At 36.9% G+C, this 11,429-nt stretch overlaps 1 pseudogene; it reads right to left on the bottom strand.

Annotated features, from left to right (window-relative positions):
* Positions 1-346: 346 nt before the first annotated feature.
* On the bottom strand, positions 347-795 carry LOC112641947 (60S ribosomal protein L10-like; annotated as a pseudogene).
* Between the last annotated feature and the right edge of the window lie 10,634 nt (positions 796-11,429).

Raw genomic sequence — 11,429 nt, 5'->3', positions numbered from 1 at the left:
CCTTATGGTTCAATCAAACCTGTATGCTGTGACAATGATCAGCTTTTTGCAGTCCTCCTTCACCAATAGGACCCCTATTATTTTTGGTAAGAAGTAGGATTTTTTTGATGGGCATGAAAAAGGAGGGGACAGTGCTGAGGTTCCCATGAATGCAGAGCATGTCATTTGTCCAGGGGATGCACGATTAGGGATGCATTTTGTATTTGACCCCACAGCAATTTGGGATGAGCTTCTTTGCAGCCACTATGTTTTCAAATTTGTCCTCATTAAATTTAGTAAACCCCACTTCTTGGAAATGTGGATCTTCTGGTAGCCAAGGAACTGGAGCTTGGCCCTGTATAAGGACTCAATCACATGCTTCTTATTCTGCAACTTGGTATGGAGGGATATGATAACTTGGCCAATGTGGACCCTGGCCACTGTGCCCTGGGGCTTTCCAAAGGTACCTGGCATACCTGTCTGGAGCCCCTCAGCCCTAGCACTGGACAACATCTTGGTGATACAGATGACGTGGAAGAGTTGGAGCTGCACATAGATGTGAAAACCATCTTTGCCACGGTTATTCTCCATGTTTTCATTGGCACAAATACAGGTGGGCTCCAGGGCTTCAGAGGAGAGCTGCTCATACTCATGTAATACCATGTGGCCGCATAGTGGGAACTCATCCACTTTTGCCTTCTTCTGTCCCATGTCAAAGATGCAGATCTTGGCTTCAGGGACATCTCTGCAGAAGTGAGAATTTGGATACAGCTTGTTCTCACAATATTGGTAACACCAGGCAGGGTGGTGGCCCATGGTGACACACCAAAAGAAAAAAAGTAGGACCCCTATTTTAAGGAATGATTTTGGCTCTAGGACCCTACCATGTGGGAATACTTTCAGTTCCAATACTCTTCAGGAGTTAAATTCCATTGCCTACTTTCATATAGGAAGCCCAGAAGGCTGTGTTTTTTAGTTGCTTTGGCCTATAGACTTTGAAGAAATATTAATCTTCTAGACAGCCATTCAGTGAGAGGCAATGGGAGGGGACAATTCTCTATGATTTTCTGTGTTTCTGGATGTCTTACACAGTGAATTACTAGATGCTCCTTTTTCTGAACTATGTCTTCAAGGATATTTATATAGTTAACAGCTATACAAATTGCTATCTAAGGGACGTCTGGGTAGTTCAGTGGTTGAGCGTCTCCCTTCGGCTCAGTATGTGATCGTGGAGTCCTGGGATCGAGTCCCACATCGGGCTCCCTGCGGGGAGCCTGCTTCCTCCTTCTGCCTATGTCTCTGCCTCTCTCTCTCTCTGTCATGAATAAATAAATAAAATCTTAAAAAAAACACCCCCCCCAAATTGTTGCCTAATATCAGCTCAATTTAGATAGGGAATTCATGGATTCTCCTTGATTAAATTTTTCAAGGACTTTACACTTAAAAGGGAACTCTAATGCTCCAGGCTTTCACAGGTCCCACAGGATGATAGAGATAAAACAATTTCCTTAGGGACTGCTAGGTTTATGTAGTCTGGAATTATTCTCAAAGGCATATACTGCTGTTATTTGGCCTGGGTGGCGGACTTCTTGCCAGGTCATCCATGCAAACATGGTTTCTTTCGAGCATGATCTTCAGTGGAAGTAAGGTCTGCAGGCACCATTAAAACACATTATTTACTCAAAGTGGGCATACTGGTTCCCTAAGATTTCTCTTATATTCCCTCTACTCCCTGAAACGCCTGTACCTGGCAGATAGTCTCAACATAAAGTGCTTTAGTGGACATCGGGATTTTCTTGTCAACATCCATTCCATACCTCCTTCGCCGTGGAAGATCTGTGTAGTTTGTTTGGGGTCAGACTAAGCTACTTCTCATTTCCTAACCTTGGTCTTCTCCTAAACACACAATTGAAATTTCTGAGTTAGAGAGGAGTCATGATGAAATTTCAAAACAATGTACACATTAAAAAATTATAAGTCTTGGGCAATGTCAATTTGCTTCCTGTACTTCAGCTGCAACTTATCAGATCTCTTTGTTTTGATATCTCTAGAGACTCAGAATTTGAAGAAAGGCTGTCTTTCTCTTTTCTACCTTTTATTGTGATAAAGACTTCAGAATTAATTGCCTCTTGTGTGCAGCTGTCTCTTATTTAAAAAGTTTGCTTGATGTTGATATTATTTTTCTACCTCTAGTTCAGCAATAATTTCAAAGGAACATTAGTTGTCAATTCTCCATTCTCACTCTTTGACACCCCTCCCTCCAACATTGACTTCTTGGTGATGACAGGTGCCATGAAGAGCCACTGGCAGAGAGGTGATATGTTATTTCTTTTTTGCTCTCACCTTACTCACAACAGTCATTGAATTTGTTTTAGATGAAACTGGGGCTGGCTCTGCAAGCAATTAAGTTGTCTTAAGCAAACAAAAGCAGTGACTGGAATTTCCACACGGCACAGAGTTTCTCATTTATTGCATTGGGGTTTGAGAAAAATCTCACTTTAAAGCATTATGAAATGAGTTTTACAGAGCTGGCAGGAATTCAATGTTGTATAGAAAATCAAGTAGGGTAGACTACTGCGAAATCAAAAATAAATAATTGTAATAGAAAATTATATGGTGGAATAGGGAAAGAGAGATAAAAACAAGAGCAAATAAGGCCTTTCAGGAGTGATAAAAAAGGAGAGAATATCAAGATGACAACTGTATTTTCTAAATACATATTCTCCTTAGGATAGCAATTTGGTCACTGAGGGCGGTCAGGATTCAGCATTCCAATTATAAAAAAGTATTTTATTTTAATTCCTCCAGGGTACTTTTTGTTTCCTTACAATAATATGTTAGGAACATAATTTTAGGAGGAATTTGCTCTCAATTTATAGTTTTACATTCTGTGGCGAATCCCCTCAACGATGTTAATGCACTGGTACTGTTTAGCCTGAAACAGTGTCTTTCAGAGTTGATAGTTTACACTCAGGAGACTGATGTGCAGAGAAGATGGTGCACACCTAGAAGATATATCAACTTAACCACTTTACATGTTCTGACCCTGATACTAAATGATAACTGGTTTGCTTAAGAGACAACTCTGTAGTCATTTTTGTCAATTTCCTGAATGATGACAAACATCTAAATTGCACCTGTTCTTATTTATTGATACTGGCAGAAGAATAAATGTCAATTTGTACCAAAAAAAATATTCAAACAGGTCTCCCTTGTATCCCCCCGAAGTTCACCCAAAGATCTCATTACATAATGATTATAAATACATATTTCAAGTTTGATGACCTTGAAGGAAGTCTCGGTAATATAAGCTAGCAGGAGGAGGGGTGCCCAACAAATAGACATTACGAGGAGATTTATAGGCACTTAGGGAAGAGGATTCTTGGCACTTTTTAGACAAATTGTCATATAGAACCAAGAAACAGCAAAACTGCAGGTAGTAAATAATGTGTTCAAAATTTAACATTCCATAAAGGAGAAAAGGAGCATTGTAATGGGTCACAAAAGGAGGAGTAAGATTGGAGGAAAATTAAATTGCAGTAGAATATAAAAGGATTGGGAAATGTGGGACTGCAATCTCCATCCTTATTCGGTATGGATATTTTATGGTATGGGACTCATTTTGTATTTTTAAAGAGCAGTTTCCTCTCTCCTGAAAGTATTTATTTTAGAGAATTAGAATTTAAATCATTATTGAAATAATAATAAAATTGGAGCTATAACAAGGTCTGCCTGATGATGTAGGAATCCTGAGTTGACCCCAGGTGAGAATAAACCTGAGCGATCACAGTAAGTAGGAAGGTTTCTGCAAATCAGTCAAGGACAGGCCTGCAGAATAATTTAGCAGGTCCAGGGAAAGGATTTAGAGCCAGAATATTCAGGTTGGAGTGAACGCTCTGATATTTACTTTCTGCATTATATTCACTTTAGAAAAATACATTAACATACCTGAGTCTCAGTGGCATTGTGCATCAGTGTGATAACATACTGCCTCTCCTACCTCTCAGGATTACTGATAAAATCAATTTTCATCCCTACCAGGACTACAGTTCATTGATCCTAGTCTGTTTGTTTGTTTCTTTCTTTCTTTCACTTTCTCTCTCTCTCTCTCTCTTTTTCTCCTTTCTTTTACCATCTCTTATTCTCCTGCTATCCTTTCATCCTTCCTTATTCCGAATAGAGTCTGTGGCCTGTTGTTATGATGACTCTCTTTTTATGTTCTCAGCAGCTCTGCTCCTTTTGCTTCTTCCAATTTGTTTGGCAAAATCATGTCTGCCAGTATCAATAAATAATTCTTTGATTCAGGTTAAATCTAACCCTACATACTTTGCACCTGCATTTGTGAGAACTGAATATAGCTGGCAAAACATAATATATAGCATGATTATGCGAAGTGATCTCACTTTAAATTCATGACCACTCATTTCAAGTAGGCCTTTATGCTTCCATGAAGATCATATTGAAAACAAATATTTATTATGATAACCATATTGGATTTTAATTTTATTTCTTGTGTTTTTTTTTCTGGTTTGATTTTAGTATTAAGATTAACTTAACATGATTAAGTTAATCTTAATCTTAATTAAGATTAAGTTAACATCATAGAATGCTAACTTCAAAAAATAATGTTCTTTCATTTTCTACAGTCTTTAAGAATTTCTCTATCATGGGAATCATTTGTTCTTTAATATTTGGTAGAATTAAAAATATATATTTGGTAGAATTTATCTGTGAAACTGGTTTAGTGAGAAGTCCGTGTGTGTGAGTGCGTGTGTGTAGACTTTCATTCAATTCAAATTTGAAAATGATTATAGAGACTTCCAAATTTTTAATTTCTTTTTGAATTCAGTTTCATAAGTAACATTTTTCTAGGAAGCAATGAATTTTAGTTGTATCTTTATATGAGTGTGCATAGTATTCTTATTTTTTTAAATACCTATAATCAATCAGTAAATGTCCCTTATTTGGTTTCTATATTATTTAATTTTACCTTATTTTTTCATGGTCAGTTTTTCCAAATTTAAGTATTTTATGTATCTTCAAAAATTTGATACTAACATTGCTCTCCAATACCTCAAAAAATACTTCTTTCAAAAATTAAATTTTGCTTTTATCTCTTATTTCCTTCTTTAACTTTTTCTGTTTTTTATTTTATTTTATTTTTTTTTATAATTTAAGCCTAATGTTTGGCTCTCTAATTTTTCATCTTTCATTTTTATTTCCTAACAGACATAACTAAAGTTATAAATATTACTCTAAGTGTGACTTTGGCTATATACCACTAAATTTAATATGTATCATATTTGGTACAATTTAGTTTCAAGTACTTTAAGATTTATGTTATGGTTTAATCTTTAATCCATGAATTTTTAAGGAGTGCATCAAGTTAATTTCTCTACACATGGTTTCTTAAAGGTTACTTCTTTTCAGAATTTCTAACTTAACCACATCTTTATCAGAGAACATGGACTGTTTGATGCTAATTCTTTGATATATGTTGATCTCAAGTTTGATGACAAAAGATGTGGTCACTTCTGAAATATTCTTGTGTACCTGAAAGAAAATAATCTCTCTGTTGGGAACAGGGTTCTACATATGTTTGCGAATCCAGTTTATTAATCGTGTTCATTTTTTTGGTCAGCTTATTATATCAGTTCCTGAGAAAAATATGTAAAAATCTCCCATTTTGAAAGTGAATTTGTCAATATTTTTATGTTCTTCTGTTAATAGTGGTTTATAATTTTTTGTAAGGATTCTATTTACTTACTTGAGAGGGAGAAAAAGAGAAAGCATGAGTGGGAGAGGAACAGAGGGAGAGAGACAAGCAGACTCCATGCTGAGTGTGGATCCCAATGGGGGTTTGATCTCACAACCTTGAGACCATGACCTGAACCAAAATTAAGAGTTGACATTTGTCCGACTGAGCCACCCACGCACCTCAATAGTGGTTTATAAATTTTGAACCTATGTTATTAAATGCATTATCTTGTTAATTGCACTTGTTATTTTTGCCATGTCCTCTTTGTCTTTAAGAATGCTTTCTTCCCCCCTCTGATATTAATATAGACTTCCTCTTTGGTGAACATAAGAGACACTGCTAGTTACTAACTCAGTATCTATTTAGCTATTTATTCTTACTAACCAAACTGATTCTGTTCAGTGGCAATAGGTACAAATCAAACACCCTATGTCTTAGCCTCTCTTGGTTGCTGTATAGCATATTAGATGAAATCATAGGCTATGTTTATTTTTGTATGTTAGCATAGTTGATTATCAGCAATTTTACATGATCGAGCCTGATATTTTTGGCCAAGAAGATTTGTAAACGCATGTCAGCAGGTGGAATTTTTGTGAAGACTATTTTAAGAGAACTCTATTTTGCTGGCCTGGTTTTTCGACCTTTGGTCCTTTGCCCTATTCCTTCGTTTTTTTTTTGTGGTCTTTGACCCAATGACTGGCATTACAGTGGCCATATTATAAGATTATAAAAGATTGAAAATGCATCTTAAAGAAGGCAGAGTGGAAGGATAGAAAAAGTTCTTGATAACTCCCTTAAACAATTGTACCAGCACTGGACGGCATATGCCTGGATATGTCATTACATGAGAAAAACAAGCCTCTATTTAGTTAGTCCAGCTCCTACTCTTCTCCCACCCTAATCCCTGCTTTTGATGATGATGACCCACAGCTAAGTAAATATCTCCAAATAAATTGAGCTGGTTTCTGTGTAAGGTGCTCTCCCTTACCTTCTAGTCCTCCACCCTTCAGACTGAGGGGTGAGGGGATTCATTCTTGAATTCAGATAAACTTCTGATACTGTTAGAAAGATATATGCTTGAGAAAAATAATACGATATCTCTTTTTTTGTTTATCCAGAGCCGGGGGAGGCTTTTACATATATTGGCTACTATGGAGGAAGGACCCCAGTGACAGCTGCCTGTGTCCCAAGTCATTGACTATTTAAGTCAAGATATAATAGAAAAAAAAATTTTTTTTTCATTTACTTTCAGCAACACATCTGCCTTTGAGAGAAGAGTTACGTATTGTAGCAAGCATAATCTGGAATATGACAGATACATTTGGGGATTAATGGGCTGTAGTTTGCATGTAGCTGGGTCTGGTCCTGAATTTTGGGGCTAATGGCATAATAATGGCTCCTCTTCTTTAAGTTCCCACCATATGCCAGATAAGTGTGCTAGGCAGTTGACATGTGTTAACTTGTTTAGCTCTTATAACAATAGGTTGATTTTATTGTTAACGGCCTCATTTCTCAGATGGAGCAACAAGGGCAGTAAGCATTGAATAATTTGGCCAATGTCACCTGGTTAGGATGGGGCTAAGCTGGGATGGAACTCTGGCAGCTGGACTCTGGAGCCTGTGTGATCAGCCAAGACCTCTTGGCTGCTTCTCTTGACCCTTGTGTAGAGTCGTCTCCTGGGAATTTTGAACTACATCAGAAAAGAAGCTATGGTGGGAAGCGAAGAGAAAAGCAACAAGTGACACAAGTTGTTGGAGAGGAAAAGTCATTACTGAAGAAGCTGCCAGGAAACAAATGCAAGGCTTTACCCACCCCAATGCTCTGATTGTATTGAGAAACAAAATTATCCATTTTTGCTTCTCTGGGATCTTTTGGTTGTAGGCAGCGATGTGCAAAAGTTTCCTCTCCCACTGTCATCCTTCCACAAAAAATCTGGGGCCTTTCTCTGAGGTTTGGTCCCACTTTGGCTTCCATAGAGCATGAGAATGTTATTTGTTCACACATGGCCTTGTTTACTCAGTCAACAAATATGTATTGATTGCCTGCTTTGTGCTGGTCACTGGTAGGTAATGTCTCACAAGTAGATCACAAATCATATTTGATCTTATCCTCCATGAACTTATAATTCAGTGGAGAAGATAGGTATTCACCATTCTTGTGTTAATTGCTCAGACTGTCCTGCATACAGGCTGGTGTGGTGAGGAATGCAGAACACCCACCTGGAGAGGCACTTAGCAAATGTTGGTGCATGATCATTTCTTCCAGCCCCTCCCTTTTTTTTTTTTTAAGATTTTATTTATTTATTCATCACACACACACAGAGGCAGAGACACAGGCAGAGGGAGGAGCAGGCTCCATGCAGGGAGCCCAATGCGGGACTCTATCCCAGGTCTCCAGGATCAGGCCCTGGACTGAAGGCGGCGCTAAACCACTGAGCCTCCTGGGCTGCCCCCTCCCTTATTCTAACAGAGACTGCTGCTGCCACTCCTTCTGCACAAACATGTGGTTTTATTTCAGAAACCTTCCTCTAGCCCAGGATGCCTTTTTTCTTTTAATATGTAATGTGGGTCTGAGGTTATGCTGTTTAACTAACCTTCCAAAGCTGAACACGCTGATTTGTGCCATGTGTAGTTGGCACCTTGAGCACCCATTCTTCATATCTGTCTTCATGTAATATTTAATAATCAACCTTACATCTTCTCTGGAAAAACAGTTTGAGAATTCAAGAGAAAACTGTAACAAGAAAATCTTAAAATTTGGAAGAAATGAAATAAAAATAAATTTGGGGCTTTTTGCCTTATTATTTGCATGTTTTGCCTTATTATTTGCATGTTACAGAATTACTTATTATGGTTTTTGTTGACTACCTCCCAATAACCTCATTCCAATTATAAATGTGAAAAATGTGAGAATTTGAGATTAGTTTCTCCCAGAGTTGGTATTAGAGTCTGGCACTTCTGGATTCATGTCTTGTGTTTTGTTGCCAATTCAGACTCCCTAGCATACAGGCAAACACATACTGCCTCATGTATTTGTTTTTAATCCACAAGAGAGTAGATTAAAACTCAGGAGGTTTCCCACAGAGACCAGGAAGAAGATTTTATAAAATACACACATTTTCCCCCTGTCTTTCTTTAGGTGCGCCTTGATCCTGTAAAACCACCAGACTTCAAGATTAGCTGAGGTTCAGTAGATCTATTTTTAAAATTTATGAAAGAGGAGAGCTACATTCTCCTAGCTCAGAAAACAAGAGGTGAACATGATTTGAAGGTTCAAATGTGTAGATTTGACAAGAGGGGATGAAGGAAACTGTGAGGGTCATGTTAAATTTGCACATAGTTATTTTCCAGGCTGTTTAGCAAGGTTGCTGGAAAACACCTTACCTCTAGATTGACAAACACTACTTCAGATCAGTGTAAATTAGCAGATACCTTTAAAAATATTAGCTCTAGAAGATTTTATATGAGAACATCTACACTTAGCAGCTACCAACCTTGAAGCCACAGAGATTTTTTCATAACTCTTTTCCTTGTAAGCCAGTAGCAGCTCAAAATATATAAATCATGGAGCAGTGAGATTGGGGGTTAGTGGTTATGAGGAGGAAGGGTCTGCAGTGTCTTCAAAACTATGCAAAAAACACATCCTTTTGTGACTTGGAAGTATTTCACAGTAATTAGAATAATTTAATTTTGAACTTTCAGTGCAGATGGTTTATCTAGAAGATGACATGGCAATGGCACAAGCTATTTCCACAGTTCAGTTTGTAAAATATCTTTAAGCAAATACCCTATTAATACTCTGTAGGTCAGTGATTGCATATTCAAAGAATTTCATTCTGCAATAAAACCTTTATCAAGATTTAATTACCACAAAAGTGGAAAGGCAGAGGTATTTGGGATCTTTACATTAAATCATAATTAAAACCCATGGTTTTATTGAGGTTACCCACAAATATTTAGGATTTTATTAATTGAACCCATGAACCCAAGTGAAAAACAGAACTAATGAATGGCAAAGTTCATTCCACAACTTCCAATTAATATAACAGTTTAATGACTGCTCAGAAAACTCAGAAAGATTTAAATGTACACACATACATATATGCAACATATACATGTCTGAATTATTTTGTTTTCTCATATAAGATATGCATGTATCACTATAGGCATGTGTGTATATGTGTGTGTATGTGTGTGTATGTATGTGACACATTATGTTATTTTCAGAGCCAGATTCATTTCTACAAAAAACAGAAACGCTTTTACAGTGAAGATTCCATTCTAATCTTTGAATTTGCCTTATGGAATCTCAAATTTTGCTCTCCTGTGGGTTCGATTTTTATCCTTTAGGGTCCAAAAGTGCAAATATAACATAAAAGCTTTAAGCTTCCTTGTTCACCTCAGAAAATTGCATAGAGATAGTCCCAGTAATCAGGCCCATAAAGGATGACTTGTTTTATGAGTGAAGATGTCCCAAAAACTTAAGAGTCACCTTTGAATTTCTGTGGAAAATTATTAAGCCTTCTTTGATGCCTTGTTCTAGCTTCAGCTGCCTGTGCTGGAGTTAACAAAAAGTAACAAATATTAGCCCAGAAAATGCACGAAATAAACCAAAGTGGTCAAATACTCTGAGGCTGAACAGCATGAGGCCCAGGGAGAAGGAGTTAGGAACTAGATTTGTCCATTAAGGACCCTGGTATCCTCCCCATTGCACCCCTTACCCATCCCACCCCCAAGAGGAAGAGATTGCAGATTTTCTGCTGTTCAGAATATATTTTAAAACTTTTTATGGGATGTGAAATGACCCTTTTTTCTAAATAGACTATGGCTGTCATCATTTCTAAAAGTGAACCTGAGTGCACAAGCTTGAGTACAAAATTGAAGATACATACTCAACAAACTCAAACTGAATAAACTTAGAATGTGAGTATATAGAGCCTTGAAGAAGAATTCAAAGTAGCACACAACTGGGGGGACCAGTATTTCTGGAATGCTAATCATGCACGATTCAAAGGTTGCTCTCAGCTATTAATATCCTTTGAATGTTAGCTCAATGTTTCTTACACTTATGTAATGGGCAGATCTCCTGTAAACAAAAGGTAAATTTTTGAGTAGCCTTGGTGTTGACTTAAATAGTATTTATTTTTCTCTTACTTAATTATGCATAAGCATAAATAAACCTATGGCTTATATTTGACTTTGAAAACTGAAGCTATTACAAATTAAACTACAACTATTAAATAATAAAATTTTTAAAATATTACTTTAATTTGGTGGATAAAGTTGATTTTCTGAATGTTAATGGCAAACTAAAATGTTCTGGGAAAGTTCTTCTGAATTCCACATGTGTGTATAGTCAGTCTCTTCTCCCAGCATTTTACTGAAGCCACATCCTATAGAGCTCTCAATGTCATTTGTTCTTCATTTGCCATGAATATATATTTTTATACATTCATCTGCTTCAATTTTTTTGCACAATATTACAGTAATTACAATAACACTATATAATGCCTATTAGATATATGCATAGATACCAAAACTGTGTAGCTGTAGTTGGTTTTTAAAGTATTATTTAAGTAACACAGAACAGCACTGTCCAATAGAAGATTCTGCAATAATGGAAACATCCTATATCTGCATTGTCCAATATGGTAACCACCAGCCACACATGACTAAAGAGCACCTGAAATATG

This window comes from Canis lupus, chromosome 21, assembly GCF_003254725.2.
Source record: "Canis lupus dingo isolate Sandy chromosome 21, ASM325472v2, whole genome shotgun sequence".
NCBI lineage: Eukaryota > Metazoa > Chordata > Mammalia > Carnivora > Canidae > Canis > Canis lupus.
Note: the sequence above shows the minus strand (reverse complement) of the source record. Positions and strands in the feature narration are given on the sequence as shown.